General features: G+C 36.1%; 9 non-coding genes across 9 annotated transcripts; all 9 read right to left on the bottom strand.

Annotated features, from left to right (window-relative positions):
• Positions 1-2,514: 2,514 nt before the first annotated feature.
• On the bottom strand, positions 2,515-2,595 carry TRNAL-UAG. The gene has a single exon. It is a non-coding gene; the product is annotated as a tRNA-Leu (tRNA).
• A 3,524-nt stretch (positions 2,596-6,119) lies between these two features.
• Positions 6,120-6,200, bottom strand: TRNAL-CAG. Its single transcript has one exon. It is a non-coding gene; the product is annotated as a tRNA-Leu (tRNA).
• An 844-nt stretch (positions 6,201-7,044) lies between these two features.
• Positions 7,045-7,125, bottom strand: TRNAL-CAG. The gene has a single exon. It is a non-coding gene; the product is annotated as a tRNA-Leu (tRNA).
• Positions 7,126-8,895: 1,770 nt separating this feature from the next.
• On the bottom strand, positions 8,896-8,976 carry TRNAL-CAG. Its single transcript has one exon. It is a non-coding gene; the product is annotated as a tRNA-Leu (tRNA).
• Positions 8,977-9,820: 844 nt separating this feature from the next.
• TRNAL-CAG lies at positions 9,821-9,901 on the bottom strand. Its single transcript has one exon. It is a non-coding gene; the product is annotated as a tRNA-Leu (tRNA).
• Positions 9,902-10,748: 847 nt separating this feature from the next.
• Positions 10,749-10,829, bottom strand: TRNAL-CAG. Its single transcript has one exon. It is a non-coding gene; the product is annotated as a tRNA-Leu (tRNA).
• Positions 10,830-11,673: 844 nt separating this feature from the next.
• TRNAL-CAG lies at positions 11,674-11,754 on the bottom strand. Its single transcript has one exon. It is a non-coding gene; the product is annotated as a tRNA-Leu (tRNA).
• A 3,638-nt stretch (positions 11,755-15,392) lies between these two features.
• Positions 15,393-15,473, bottom strand: TRNAL-CAG. The gene has a single exon. It is a non-coding gene; the product is annotated as a tRNA-Leu (tRNA).
• An 841-nt stretch (positions 15,474-16,314) lies between these two features.
• On the bottom strand, positions 16,315-16,395 carry TRNAL-CAG. The gene has a single exon. It is a non-coding gene; the product is annotated as a tRNA-Leu (tRNA).
• Positions 16,396-16,998: the final 603 nt, after the last annotated feature.

Below are 16,998 nucleotides of genomic sequence, written 5' to 3'. Positions count from 1 at the left end.
CATTTTTATCTTATTTTATGTGACAATGCAATTTGTCTTCTCTTGTTCTTGTAACAAGCTAGCTAGACTCTAGTTTTGATATGTCACTCGATCATTTGGAGTCCCATTCCTTGATTCGATCCCGACCTGTATTTGGGTGGCACATTGAAGTCATAGTGGTTTTATCATGTTTCTCCCATTGGCATGGCTTCGTCCGGCCAGCTCCGTTATTCTTGCAAACCAAGGAAACTTGGATAGATCACACAAATCATTTATTAAGATAGGAGTAAAGATTGATATCAAGTCAGCATTTGATGAAACTCAATCAAACGAGTTGGTATACATTGGTTGTGGACTAACTTTAAGTATGAGAGATTATATATACTTCACAATTAATAATCAACATGTTTGACATGTGCCTCGCATGCACATGGGGAGATAGGGGGCTAAATTTGTGCGTCCACGTGTTAGAAAATGCCTGAGGATTTGAAGGCATTTTTGGTTGGGGGGGGGGGGGTGTATTTCTATGATGTTATTAAGACTGTATCCAGACTTTGTTTTCCTTTACATTCCTGAATGTCTAGAAAAAAAATTAAAAAATCAAACAAAAAGTTCAAGCTATTTTACTATCTTCCAAAGAATAACTTTACAAATATAAAATCCTATGAGTGAATACCATATAGAGATACAAGTATGGTTCTATAAATAGTTGTAAGAAATGTCAATACTGGGATTTGAACCAATGCCCTTTCGGACCAATAACTAAAAATGGCACTTTAAACCAACTCAGCTATCTTGACTTCAAGCACCGCAATATTCAATATCATTTTTCTCTTATTTTATGTGGCAATGCAAGTTGTCTTCTCTTGTTTTGGTAATAGGCTACCTAGGCTCTAGTTTTGATATGTCACTCGATCATTTGGTGTCCCATTCCTTGTTCCGATCCCGACCTGTATTTGGGTGGCACATTGAAGTCATAGTGGTTTTGTCATGTTTCTCCCATTGGCATGGCTTCGTCCGGCCAGCTCCGTTATTCATGCAAACCAAGGAAACTTTGATGGATCACACAAATCATTTATTAGGATAGGGGTAAAAATTGATATCAAGTCAGCGTTGGATGAAACTCAATCAAACGAATTAGTGTAGATTGGTTGTGGACTAACTTTAAGTATGAGAGATTATATATACGTCACAATTAATAATCACCCTGTTTGACATGTGCCTCGCATGCACATGGGGAGATCGGAGGCTATATTGGTGCGTCAACATTTTAGGAAATGCCTGAGGAGTTTGAAGGCATTTTTGGTTAGGGGGGGGGGGGGGGGGGAGGTATTTCTATGATGTTATCAAAAACGTAGTCGGACTTTGTTTTCCTATGCAGTCCTAAGAGTCTAGGAAAAATATTAAAAAAAAAAATTCTAGTTATTTAACTATCTTACAAAGCATAACTTTACAAATATAAAATTAAAAATCCATGACAAGGAACGAAGAAGAATGCCATATAGAGTTGCATGTAAACAGTTTTCTATTGTGCAACCAAACACAGAAAAGGAAAATGTGTCATTTTTTACACAAGTTGTAAGAGATGCCAAGAATGGGATTCGAGCCCATACCCTTTCGGACCAGTACCTAAAATTGGCCCCTTAGACCAACTCGACCATCTTGACTTTGCGCACTACAATTTTCAATATCATTTTTATCTTATTTTATGTGACAATGCAAGTTGTCTTCTCTTGTTTTGGAAACAAGCTAGCTAGGCTCTAGTTTTGATATGTCAGTCGATCATTTGGTGTCCCATTCCTTGTTCCGATCCCGACATGTATTTGGGTGGCACATTGAAGTCATAGTGGTTTTGTCATGTTTCTCCCATTGGCATGGCTTCGTCCGGCCAGGTCCGTTATTCATGCAAACCAAGGAAACATGGATGGATCACACAAATCATTTATTAGGATAGGGGTAAAGATTGATATCAAGTCAGCATTGGATGAAACTCAATCACACGAGTTGGTATAGATTGGTTGGGGACTAACTCTAAGTATGAGAGATTATATATACTTCACAATCAATAATCAACATGAATGACATATGCCTCGCATACACATGGGGAGATCGAAGGCTATATTGGTGCGTCCACATGTTAGGAAATGTCTGAGGAGTTTGAAGGAATTTTGGGTTGGGGGGGGGGGGGGGGGTGTATTTCTATGATGTTATCAAGAATGTAGTCGGAATTTGTTTTCCTATGCAGTCTTGAAAGTCTAGAAAAAATATTAAAAAATAAATAAAAAATCAACTTATTTAACTATCTTAAAAAAAATAACTTTACAAATACAAAATTAAAAATCCATGGCAAGGAACGAAGAAGAATACCATATAAAGATGCGTGTATATAGTTTTCTATTGTGCAACCAAACACAGAAATGGAAAATGTTTTCTGGAAAATGAGTCATTTTTCAGAAGTCATTTTTTACACTTTCCAAACGAACGAAGAATACCATATAGAGATACAAGTATGGGTTTATTAAAAGTTGTAAGAGATGTCAAGAATGGGATTTGAACCCATGCCCTATCGGACCAGTACCTAAAACTGGCACCTTACACCAACTCGGCCATCTTGATTATGAGCATTATAATTTTCAATATCATTTTTGTCTTATTTTATGTGACAATGCATGTTTTCTTCTCTTGTTCTGGTAAGAAGCTAGCTAGGCTCTAGTTTTGATATGTTACTCGATCATTTGGAGTCCCATTCCTTGTTCCGATCCCGACCTGTATTTGGGTGGCACATTGAAGTCATAGTTGTTTTGTCATGTTTCTCCCATTGGCATGGCTTCGTCCGGCGAGCTCCGTTATTCATGCAAACCAAGGAAACGTGGATGGATCACACAAATCATTTATTAGGATAGGAGTAAAGATTGATATCAAGTCATCATTGGATTAAACTCAATCAAACGAGTTGGTATAGATTGGTTTTGGACTAACTTTAAGTATGAGAGATCATATATACTTCACAATTAATAATCAACATGTTTGACATGTGCCTCGCATGCACATGGGGAGATCGGAGGCTATATTGGTGCGTCCACATGTTAGGAAATGCCTGAGTAGTTTGAAGGCATTTTTGGTTGGGGGAAGGTGTATTTCTATGATGTTATCAAGAATGTAGTCGGACTTTGTTTTCCTATGCAGTTCTGAAAGTCTATAATAAATGTTAAAAAATCATAAAAAAACATCAAGTTATTTTACTATCTTACGAAGGATAAGTTTACAAATATAAAATTAAAAATCCATGACAAGGAACAAAGAAGAATACAATATAAAGATTCATGTAGACAGTTTCCTATTGTGCAACCAAACACAGAAAAGAAAAATGTTTTCTGGAAACTGAGTCATTTTTTGCTCTTTACAAACTGAGATTTGAACCCATGCCCTTTCGTACCAGTACCTAAATTGGCGCCTTAGACCAACTTAGCCATCTTGACTTTAAGCACCACAATTTTCAATATTGTTTTTATCTTAGGTTATGTGACAATGCAAGTTGTCTTCTCTTGTTCTGGTAACAAGCTAGCTTGGCTCAAGTTTTGATATGTCACTCGATCATTTGCTGTCTCATTCCTTGTTCCAATCCCGGCATGTATTTGGGTGGCACATTGAAGTCATAGTTGTTTTGTCATGTTTCTCCCATTGGCATGGTTTTGTCTTGCCAGCTCCGTTATTCATGCAAACCAAGGAAACTTGGATGGATCACACAAATCATTTATTAGGATAGGTGTAAAGATTGATATCAAGTCAGCATTGGATGAAACTCAATCAAACGAGTTGGTATAGATTGGTTGTGGACTAACTTTAACTATGAGAGATTATATATACTTCACAATTAATAATCAACATGTTTGACATGTGCCTTGCATGCACATGGGGATATCGGGGGCTATATTGGTGCGTCCACATGTTAGGAAAAGCCTGAGGAGTTTGAAGGCATTTTTGGTTGGGGAGGGAGAGTATTTTTACGATGTTATCAAGATTGTAGTCGGACTTTGTTTTCCTATGCAGTCCTAAAAGTCTAGAAAAAATATTACAAAACAAAAAAATTCAAGTTATTTTACTATCTTACTAAGAATAACTTTGCGAATATAAAATTAAAATTCCATGACAAGGAACGAAGAAGAATACCATATAGAGATGATTGTAGACAGTTTTCTATTGTGCAACCAAACACAGAAAAGGAAAATGAGTCATTTTTTTACGCTTTCCAAACGCGAAGAATACCATATAGAGATACAAGTATGGATCTATTAAAAGTTAAAATAAATGTCAAAAATGGGATTTGATCCCATGCCCTTTCGAACAAGTACCTAAAACTGGCACCTTATACCAACTCGGCCATCTTGACTTTATGCACCACAATTTTCAATATCATTTTTATCTTAGGATATGTGACAATGCAAGTTGTCTTCTCTTGTTCTGGTAACAAGCTAGCTGGGCTCTAGTTATGATATATCACTCGATCATTTGCTGTCTCATTCCTTGTTCCAATCCCGGCATGTATTTGGGTGGCACATTGAAGTCATAGTGGTTTTGTCATGTTTCTCCCATTGGCATGGTTTTGTCTTGCCAGCTCCGTTATTCATGCAAACCAAGGAAACTTGGATGGATCACACAAATCATTTATTAGGATACGTGTAAAGATTGATATCAAGTCAGCATTAGATGAAACTCAATCAAACGAGTTTGTATAGATTGGTTGTGGACTAACTTTAAGTATGAGATATTATATATACTTCACAATTAATAATCAACATGTTTGACATGTGTCTCACATGCACATGCGGAGATCGGGGGCTATATTAGTGCGTCCACATGCTAGTAAAAGCCTGAGGAGTTTGAAGGCATTTTTGGTTGGGAAGGGGGAGTATTTCTTTGATGTTATCAAGTTTGTAGTCGGACTTTGCTTTCCTATGCAGTCCTGAAAGTCTAGAAAAAATATTAAAAAACCAAAAAAAATCAAGTTAGTTTACTATCTTACAAAGAATAACTTTACAAATATAAAATTAAAAATCCATGACAAGAACGAAGAAGAATACCATATGGAAATGCATGTAGACAGTTTTCTATTTTGCAACCAAACACAGAAAAGAAAAATATTTTCTGGAAAATGAGACTTTTTATACTCTTTCCAACGAACGAAGAATACCATATAGCGAAACAAGTACGGTTTTATTAAATGTTGTAAGAAATGTCAAGAATGTGATTTGAACCCATTCCCTTTTCGGACCAAAACCTGAAACTGGCGCCTTAGACCAACTCGGCCATCTTGACTTTGAGCACCCCAATTTTCAATATCATTTTTATCTTATTTTATGTGGCAAAGCAAGTTATCTTCTCTTGTTCTGGTAACAAGCTAGCTTGGCTCTAGTTTTGATATGTCACTCGATCATTTGCTATCTCATTCCTAGTTCCGATCCCGACCTGTATTTGGGTGGCACATTGAAGTAATAGTGGTTTTGTCATGTTTCTCCCATTGGCATGGTTTCGTCTTGCAAGCTCCATTATTCATGCAAACCAAGGAAACTTGGATGGATCACACAAATCATTTATTAGGATAGGTGTAAAGATTGATATCAAGGCAGCATTGGATGAAACTCAATCAAACGAGTTGGTATAGATTGGTTGTGGACTAACTTTAAGTATGAGAGATTATATATACTTCACAATTAATAATCAACATGTTTGACATGTCCCTCGCATGCACATGGGGATATCGGGGGCTATATTGGTGCGTCCACATGTTAGGAAAAGCCTGAGGAGTTTGAAGGCATTTTTGGTTGGGGAGGGAGAGTATTTCTATGATGTTATCAAGATTGTAGTCGGACTTTATTTGCCTATGCAGTTGAAAGTCTAGAAAAAATATTACAAAACAAAAAAATTCAAGTTATTTTACTATCTTACTAAAAATAATTTTACGAATATAAAATTAAAATTCCATGACAAGGAACGAAGAAGAATACCATATAGAGATGAATGTAGACAGTTTTCTATTGTGCAACCAAACACAGAAAAGGAAAATGTTTTTTGGAAAATGAGTCATTTTTTAACTCTTTCCAAACGCGAAGAATACCATATAGAGATACAAGTTGAAATAATGTCAAGATTGGGATTTGAACCCATGCCCTTTTGGACCAGTACCTGAAACTGGCGCCTTAGACCAACTCGGCCATCTTAACTTTGAGCACCACTATTTTCAATATCATTTTTATCTTAGTTTATGTGACAATGCAAGTTGTTTTCTCTTGTTCTGGTAACAAGCTAGCTTGGCTCTAGTTTTGATATGTCACTCGATCATTTGCTATCTCATTCCTAGTTCCGATCCCGACCTGTATTTGGATGGCACATTGAAGTAATAGTGGTTTTGTCATGTTTCTCCCATTGACATGGTTTCGTCTTGCAAGCTCCATTATTCATGCAAACCAAGGAAACTTGGATGGATCACACAAATCATTTATTAGGATAGGTGTAAAGATTGATATCAAGTCAGCATTGGATGAAACTCAATCAAACGAGTTGGTATAGATTGGTTGTGGACTAACTTTAAGTATGAGAGATTATATATACTTCACAATTAATAATCAACATGTTTGACATGTCCCTCGCATGCACATGGGGATATCGGGGGCTATATTGGTGCGTCCACATGTTAGGAAAAGCCTGAGGAGTTTGAAGGCATTTTTGTTTGGGGAGGGAGAGTATTTCTATGATGTTATCAAGATTGTAGTCGGACTTAGTTTTCCTATGCAGTCCTGAAAGTCTAGAAAAAATATTACAAAACAAAAAAATTCAAGTTATTTTACTATCTTACTAAAAATAATTTTACGAATATAAAATTAAAATTCCATGACAAGGAACGAAGAAGAATACCATATAGAGATGAATGTATGACAGTTTTCTATTGTGCAACCGAACACAGAAAAGGAAAATGTTTTTTGGAAAATGAGTCATTTGTTTACTCTTTCCAAACGCGAAGAATACCATATAGAGATACAAGTATGGATCTATTAAAAGTTGAAATAATGTCAAGAATGGGATTTAAACCCATGCCCTTTCGGACCAGTACCTGAAACTAGCGCCTTAGACCAACTCGGCCATCTTGACTTTGAGCACCAAAATTTTCAATATCATTTTTATCTTAGTTTATGTGACAATGCAAGTTGTCTTCTCTTGTTCTGGTAACAAGCTAGTTTGGCTCTAGTTTTGATATGTCACTCGATCATTTGCTGTCTCATTCCTTGTTCCGATCCCGACCTGTATTTGTGTGGCACATTGACGTCATAGTGGTTTTGTCATGTTTCTCCCATTGGCATGGTTTCGTCCGGCCAGCTCCGTTATTCATGCAAACCAAGGAAACTTGGATGGATCACACAAATCATTTATTAGGATAGGGGTAAAGATAGATATCAAGTCAGCGTTGGATGAAACTCAATCAAACGAGTTGGTATAGAATGGTTGTTGACTAACTTTAAGTATGAATAATTATATATACTTCACAATTAATAATCAACATGTTTTACACGTGCCTTGCATGCACTTGGGGAGATCGGAGGCTATATTGGTGCGTCCACATGTTAGGAAATGCCAGAGGAGTTTGAAGGCATTTTTGGTTGGGGGGGGGGGGGTGTATTTCTATGATGTTTTCGAGAATGTAGTCAGACTTTGTTTTCCTATGCAGTCCTGAAAGTTTAGAAAAAATATTAAAATATCAAAAAAAAAAAAAAGGTATTTTACTATCTTACAAAGAATAACTTTACATATATAAAATTAAAAATCCATGACAAGGAACGAAGAAGAATACCACTTAGAGATGCATGTAGACAGTTTTCTATTGTGCAACCAAACACAAAAAAAAAGAAAAATGTTTTCCTGAAAATGAGTCATTTTTTACTCTTTCCAAACGAATGACGAATAACATATGGAGATACAAGTATGGTTCTATTAAAAGTTGTAAGAGATGTTAAGAATGGGATTTAAACTTATGCCCTTTCAAAACAGTACCTGAAACTGGTGCCTTAGACCAACTCGGCCATCCTGACTTTAACTACCATAATTTTCAATATCATTTTTATCTTATTTTATGTGACAATGCAAGTTGTCTTCTCTTGTTCTGGTAACAAGCTAGCTTGGCTAGAGTTTTGATATGTCACCCGATCATTTGGTGTCTTATTCCTTGTTCTGATCCCGACCTGTATTTGGGTGGCACATTGAAGTCATAATGGTTTTGTCATGGTTTTCCCAATGGCATGGTTTCGTCCGACCAGCTCCGTTATTCATGCAAACCAAGGAAACTTGGATGGATCACACAAATCATTTATTAGGATGGGGGTAACGATTGATATAATGTCAGCATAATGGATGAAACTCAATCAAACGAGTTGGTATAGATTGGATGTGGACTAACTTTATATATGAGAGATTATATATATACTTCACAATAAATAATCAACATGTTCGACATGTGCCTCGCATGCATATGGGGAGATCGGAGGATATATTGGTCCGTCCATTTGTTTGGATATACCTGAGGAGTTTGAAGGCATTTTTGGTTGGGGGGGGGGGGTGTATTTCTATGATGTTCTCAAGAATGTAGTCGGAATTTGTTTTCCTATGCAGTCCTGAAAGTCTAGAAAAAATATTACAAAATAAAAAGTTATTTTACTATCTTACAAAGAATAACTTTACGAATATAAAATTAAAATTCCGTGACAAGGAACGAAGAAGAATACCATACAGAGATGAATGTAGACAGTTTTCTATTGTGCAACCAAACGAAAATGTTTTCTGAAAAATGAGTCATATTTTACTCTTTCCAAACGAACGAAGAATACCATATAGAGATACAAGTATGGATCTATTAAAAGTTGAAAGAAATGTCAAAAATGGGATTTGAACCCATGCCCTTTTGAACCAGTATCTGAAACTGGCGCCTTAAACCAACTCAGCCATCTTGACTTTAAGCACCACAATTTTCAATATTGTTTTTATCTTATTTTATGTGACGATACAAGTTGTCTTCTCTTGTTCTGGTAACAAGCTAGCTTGGCTCAAGTTTTGATATGTCACTCGATCATTTGCTGTCTCATTCCTTGTTCCAATCCCGGCATGTATTTGGGTGGCACATTGAAGTCATAGTGGTTTTGTCATGTTTCTCCCATTGGCATGGTTTTGTCTTGCCAGCTCCGTTATTCATGCAAACCAAGGAAACTTGGATGGATCACACAAATCATTTATTAGGATAGGTGTAAAGATTGATATCAAGTCAGCATTGGATGAAACTCAATCAAACGAGTTGGTATAGATTGGTTGTGGACTAACTTTAAGTATGAGAGATTATATATACTTCACAATTAATAATCAACATGTTTGACATGTGCCTTGCATGCACATGGGGATATCGGGGGCTATATTGGTGCGTCCACATGTTAGGAAAAACCTGAGGAGTTTGAAGGCATTTTTGGTTGGGGAGGGAGAGTATTTCTATGATGTTATCAAGATTGTAGTCGGACTTTGTTTTCCTATGCAGTCTTGAAAGTCTATAAAAAATATTACAAAACAAAAAAATTAAAGTTATTTTACTATCTTACTAAGAATAACTTTACGAATATAAAATTAAAATTCCATGACAAGGAACGAAGAAGAATACCATATAGAGATGAATGTAGACAGTTTTCTATTGTGCATCCAAACACAGAAAAGGAAAATGTTTTCTGGAAAATGAGTCATTTTTTTACTCTTTCCAAACGCGAAGAATACCATATAGAGATACAAGTATGGATCTATTAAAAGTTGAAATAAATGTCAAGAATGGGATTTGAACCCATGCCCTTTCGGACCAGTACCTGAAACTGGCGCCTTAGACCAACTCGACCATCTTGACTTTGAGCACCACAATTTTCAATATCATTTTTATCTTAGTTTATGTGACAATGCAAGTTGTCTTCTCTTGTTCTGGTAACAAGCTAGCTTGGCTCTAGTTTTGATATGTCACTCGATCATTTGCTGTCTCATTCCTTGTTCCAATCCCGACAAGTATTTGGGTGGCACATTGAAGTCATAGTGGTTTTGTCATGTTTCTCCCATTGGCATGGTTTTGTCTTGCCAGCTCCGTTATTCATGCAAACCAAGGAAACTTGGATGGTTCACACAAATCATTTATTAGGATAGGTGAAAAGATTGATATCAAGTCAGCATTAGATAAACTCAATCAAACGAGTTGGTATAGATTGGTTGTGGACTAACTTTAAGTATGAGATATTATATATACTTTACAATTAATAATCAACATGTTTGACATGTGCCTCACATGCACATGGGGAGATCGGGGGCTATATTAGTGCGTCCACATGCTAGTAAAAACCTGAGGAGTTTGAAGGCTTTTTTGGTTGGGGAGGGGGAGTATTTCTATGATGTTATCAAGATTGTTGTCAGACTTTGTTTTCCTATGCAGTCCTGAAAGTCTAGAAAAAATATTAAAAAATCAAAAAAAAAATTCAAGTTTGTTTACTATCTTACAAAGAATAACTTTACAAATATAAAATTAAAAATCCATGACAAGAACGAAGAAGAATACCATATAGAAATTCATGTAGACGGTTTTCTATTTTGCAACCAAACACAGAAAAGAAAAATATTTTCTGGAAAATGAGGCATTTTTTACTCTTTCCAAACGAACGAGGAATACCATATAGCAAAAGAAGTACGGTTTTATTAAATGTTGTAAGAAATGTCAAGAATGGGATTTGAACCCATGCCCTTTCGGACCAGTACCTGAAACTGGCGCCTTAGACCAACTCGGCCATCTTGACTTTGAGCACCACAATTTTCAATATCATTTTTATCTTATTTTATGTGGCAAAGCAAGTTATCTTCTCTTGTTCTGGTAACAAGCTAGCTTGGCTCAAGTTTTGATATGTCACTCGATCATTTGCTGTATCATTCCGAGTTCCGATCCCGACCTGTATTTGGGTGGCACATTGAAGTCATAGTGGTTTAGTCATGTTTCTCCCATTGGCATGGTTTTGTCTTGCCAGCTCCATTATTCATGCAAACCAAGGAAACTTGGATGGATCACACAAATCATTTATTAGGATAGGTGTAAAGATTGATATCAAGTCAGCATTGGATGAAACTCAATCAAACGAGTTGGTATAGATTGGTTGTGGACTAACTTTAAGTATGAGAGATTATATATACTTCACAATTAATAATCAACATGTTTGACATGTGCCTTGCATGCACATGGGGATATCGGGGGCTATATTGGTGCGTCCACATGTTAGGAAAAGCCTGAGGAGTTCTAAGGCATTTTTGGTTGGGGAGGGAGAGTATTTCTATGATGTTATCAAGATTGTAGTCGGACTTTGTTTTCCTATGCAGTCTTGAAAGTCTATAAAAAATATTACAAAACAAAAAAATTCAAGTTATTTTACTATCTTACTAAGAATAACTTTACGAATATAAAATTAAAATTCCATGACAAGGAACGAAGAAGACTACCATATAGAGATGAATGTAGACAGTTTTCTATTGTGCAACCAAACACAGAAAAGGAAAATGTTTTCTGGAAATTGAGTCATTTTTTAACTCTTTCCAAACGCGAAGAATACCATATAGCAAAACAAGTACGGTTTTATTAAATGTTGTAAGAAATGTCAAGAATGGGATTTGAACCCATGCCCTTTCGGACCAGTACCTGAAACTAGCGCCTTAGACCAACTCGGCCATCTTGACTTTGTGCACCACAATTTTCAATATCATTTTTATCTTATTTTATGTGGCAAAGCAAGTTATCTTCTCTTGTTCTGGTAACAAGTTAGCTTGGCTCTAGTTTTGATATGTCACTCGATCATTTGCTGTCTCATTCCTTGTTCCAATCCCGACAAGTATTTGGGTGGCACATTGAAGTCATAGTGGTTTTGTCATGTTTCTCCCATTGGCATGGTTTTGTCTTGCCAGCTCCGTTATTCATGCAAACCAAGGAAACTTGGATGGATCACACAAATCATTTATTAGGATAGGTGAAAAGATTGATATCAAGTCAGCATTAGATGAAACTCAATCAAACGAGTTGGTATAGATTGGTTGTGGACTAACTTTAAGTATGAGATATTATATATACTTCACAATTAATAATCAACATGTTTGACATGGGCCTCACATGCACATGGGGAGATTGGGGGCTATATTAGTGCGTCCACATGCTAGTAAAAGCCTGAGGAGTTTGAAGGCTTTTTTTGGTTGGGGAGGGGGAGTATTTCTATGATGTTATCAAGATTGTAGTCGGACTTTGTTTGCCTATGCAGTCCTGAAAGTCTAGAAAAAATATTACAAAACAAAAAAATTCAAGTTATTTTACTATCTTACTAAAAATAATTTTACGAATATAAAATTAAAATTCCATGACAAGGAACGAAGAAGAATACCATATAGAGATGAATGTAGACAGTTTTCTATTGTGCAACCAAACACAGAAAAGGAAAATGTTTTCTGGAAATTGATTCATTTTTTTACTCTTTCCAAACGCGAAGAATACCATATAGCAAAACAAGTACGGTTTTATTAAATGTTGTAAGAAATGTCAAGAATGGGATTTGAACCCATGCCCTTTCGGACCAGTACCTGAAACTAGCGGCTTAGACCAACTCAGCCATCTTGACTTTGAGCACCACAATTTTCAATATCATTTTTATCTTATTTTATGTGGCAAAGCAAGTTATCTTCTCTTGTTCTGGTAACAAGCTAGCTTGGCTCTAGTTTTGATATGTCACTCGATCATTTGCTGTCTCATTCCTTGTTCCAATCCCGACAAGTATTTGGGTGGCACATTGAAGTCATAGTGGTTTTGTCATGTTTCTCCCATTGGCATGGTTTTGTCTTGCCAGCTCCGTTATTCATGCAAACCAAGGAAACTTGGATGGATCACACAAATCATTTATTAGGATAGGTGAAAAGATTGATATCAAGTCAGCATTAGATGAAACTCAATCAAACGAGTTGGTATAGATTGGTTGTGGACTAACTTTAAGTATGAGATATTATATATACTTCACAATTAATAATCAACATGTTTGACATGTGCCTCACATGCACATGGGGAGATTGGGGGCTATATTAGTGCGTCCACATGCTAGTAAAAGCCTGAGGAGTTTGAAGGCTTTTTTTGGTTGGGGAGGGGGAGTATTTCTATGATGTTATCAAGATTGTAGTCGGACTTTGTTTGCCTATGCAGTCCTGAAAGTCTAGAAAAAATATTACAAAACAAAAAAATTCAAGTTATTTTACTATCTTACTAAAAATAATTTTACGAATATAAAATTAAAATTCCATGACAAGGAACGAAGAAGAATACCATATAGAGATGAATGTAGACAGTTTTCTATTGTGCAACCAAACACAGAAAAGGAAAATGTTTTTTGGAAAATGAGTCATTTTTTTACTCTTTCCAAACGCGAAGAATACCATATAGAGATACATGTATGGATCTATTAAAAGTTTAAATAATGTCAAGAATGGCAAGAATGGGATTTGAACCCATGCCCTTTCAGACCAGTACCTGAAACTGGCGCCTTAGACTAACTCGACCATCTTGACTTTAAGCACCACAATTTTCAATATCATTTTTATCTTATTTTATGTGGCAAAGCAAGTTATCTTCTCTTTTTCTGGTAACAAGCTAGCTTGGCTCTAGTTTTGATATGTCACTCGATCATTTGCTGTCTCATTCCTTGTTCCAATCCCGACAAGTATTTGGGTGGCACATTGAAGTCATAGTGGTTTTGTCATGTTTCTCCCATTGGCATGGTTTTGTCTTGCCAGCTCCGTTATTCATGCAAACCAAGGAAACTTGGATGGATCACACAAATCATTTATTAGGATAGGTGAAAAGATTGATATCAAGTCAGCATTAGATGAAACTCAATCAAACGAGTTGGTATAGATTGGTTGTGGACTAACTTTAAGTATGAGATATTATATATACTTCACAATTAATAATCAACATGTTTGACATGTGCCTCACATGCACATGGGGAGATTGGGGGCTATATTAGTGCGTCCACATGCTAGTAAAAGCCTGAGGAGTTTGAAGGCTTTTTTTGGTTGGGGAGGGGGAGTATTTCTATGATGTTATCAAGATTGTAGTCGGACTTTGTTTGCCTATGCAGTCCTGAAAGTCTAGAAAAAATATTACAAAACAAAAAAATTCAAGTTATTTTACTATCTTACTAAAAATAATTTTACGAATATAAAATTAAAATTCCATGACAAGGAACGAAGAAGAATACCATATAGAGATGAATGTAGACAGTTTTCTATTGTGCAACCAAACACAGAAAAGGAAAATGTTTTTTGGAAAATGAGTCATTTTTTTACTCTTTCCAAACGCGAAGAATACCATATAGAGATACAAGTATGGATCTATTAAAAGTTTAAATAATGTCAAGAATGGGATTTAAACCCATGCCCTTTCAGACCAGTACCTGAAACTGGCGCCTTAGACCAACTCGACCATCTTGACTTTAAGCACCACAATTTTCAATATCATTTTTATCTTATTTTATGTGGCAAAGCAAGTTATCTTCTCTTGTTCTGGTAACAAGCTAGCTTGGCTCTAGTTTTGATATGTCACTCGATCATTTGCTGTCTCATTCCTTGTTCCAATCCCGACAAGTATTTGGGTGGCACATTGAAGTCATAGTGGTTTTGTCATGTTTCTCCCATTGGCATGGTTTTGTCTTGCCAGCTCCGTTATTCATGCAAACCAAGGAAACTTGGATGGATCACACAAATCATTTATTAGGATAGGTGAAAAGATTGATATCAAGTCAGCATTAGATGAAACTCAATCAAACGAGTTGGTATAGATTGGTTGTGGACTAACTTTAAGTATGAGATATTATATATACTTCACAATTAATAATCAACATGTTTGACATGTGCCTCACATGCACATGGGGAGATTGGGGGCTATATTAGTGCGTCCACATGCTAGTAAAAGCCTGAGGAGTTTGAAGGCTTTTTTTGGTTGGGGAGGGGGAGTATTTCTATGATGTTATCAAGATTGTAGTCGGACTTTGTTTGCCTATGCAGTCCTGAAAGTCTAGAAAAAATATTACAAAACAAAAAAATTCAAGTTATTTTACTATCTTACTAAAAATAATTTTACGAATATAAAATTAAAATTCCATGACAAGGAACGAAGAAGAATACCATATAGAGATGAATGTAGACAGTTTTCTATTGTGCAACCAAACACAGAAAAGGAAAATGTTTTTTGGAAAATGAGTCATTTTTTTACTCTTTCCAAACGCGAAGAATACCATATAGAGATACAAGTATGGATCTATTAAAAGTTTAAATAATGTCAAGAATGGCAAGAATGGGATTTGAACCCATGCCCTTTCAGACCAGTACCTGAAACTGGCGCCTTAGACCAACTCGGCCATCTTGACTTTAAGCACCACAATTTTCAATATCATTTTTATCTTAGTTTATGTGACAATGCAAGTTGTCTTCTCTTGTTCTGGTAACAAGCTAGCTTGGCTCTAGTTTTGATATGTCACTCGATCATTTGCTGTCTCATTCCTAGTTCCGATCCCGACCTGTATTTGGGTGGCACATTGAAGTAATAAAGGTTTTGTCATGTTTCTCCCATTGGCATGGTTTCGTCTTGCAAGCTCCATTATTCATGCAAACCAAGGAAACTTGGATGGATCACACAAATCATTTATTAGGATAGGTGTAAAGATTGATATCAAGTCAGCATTGGATGAAACTCAATCAAACGAGTTGGTATAGATTGGTTGTGGACTAACTTTAAGTATGAGAGATTATATATACTTCACAATTAATAATCATAATGTTTGACATGTCCCTCGCATGCACATGGGGATATCGGGGGCTATATTGGTGCGTCCACATGTTAGGAAAAGCCTGAGGAGTTTGAAGGCATTTTTGGTTGGGGAGGGAGAGTATTTCTATGATGTTATCAAGATTGTAGTCGGACTTTATTTGCCTATGCAGTTGAAAGTCTAGAAAAAATATTACAAAACAAAAAAATTCAAGTTATTTTACTATCTTACTAAAAATAATTTTACGAATATAAAATTAAAATTCCATGACAAGGAACGAAGAAGAATACCATATAGAGATGAATGTAGACAGTTTTCTATTGTGCAACCAAACACAGAAAAGGAAAATGTTTTTTGGAAAATGAGTCATTTTTTTACTCTTTCCAAACGCGAAGAATACCATATAGAGATACAAGTATGGATCTATTAAAAGTTTAAATAATGTCAAGAATGGGATTTGAACCCATGCCCTTTCAGACCAGTACCTGAAACTGGCGCCTTAAACCAACTCGACCATCTTGACTTTAAGCACCACAATTTTCAATATCATTTTTATCTTATTTTATGTGGCAAAGCAAGTTATCTTCTCTTGTTCTGGTAACAAGCTAGCTTGGCTCTAGTTTTGATATGTCACTCGATCATTTGCTGTCTCATTCCTTGTTCCAATCCCGACAAGTATTTGGGTGGCACATTGAAGTCATAGTGGTTTTGTCATGTTTCTCCCATTGGCATGGTTTTGTCTTGCCAGCTCCGTTATTCATGCAAACCAAGGAAACTTGGATGGATCACACAAATCATTTATTAGGATAGGTGAAAAGATTGATATCAAGTCAGCATTAGATGAAACTCAATCAAACGAGTTGGTATAGATTGGTTGTGGACTAACTTTAAGTATGAGATATTATATATACTTCACAATTAATAATCAACATGTTTGACATGTGCCTCACATGCACATGGGGAGATTGGGGGCTATATTAGTGCGTCCACATGCTAGTAAAAGCCTGAGGAGTTTGAAGGCTTTTTTTGGTTGGGGAGGGGGAGTATTTCTATGATGTTATCAAGATTGTAGTCGGACTTTGTTTGCCTATGCAGTCCTGAAAGTCTAGAAAAAATATTACAAAAC

Source organism: Ipomoea nil, unplaced genomic scaffold (assembly GCF_001879475.1).
Source record: "Ipomoea nil cultivar Tokyo-kokei standard unplaced genomic scaffold, Asagao_1.1 scaffold2792, whole genome shotgun sequence".
In the NCBI taxonomy this organism is placed as follows: Eukaryota; Viridiplantae; Streptophyta; class Magnoliopsida; order Solanales; family Convolvulaceae; genus Ipomoea; species Ipomoea nil.
Note: the sequence above shows the minus strand (reverse complement) of the source record. Positions and strands in the feature narration are given on the sequence as shown.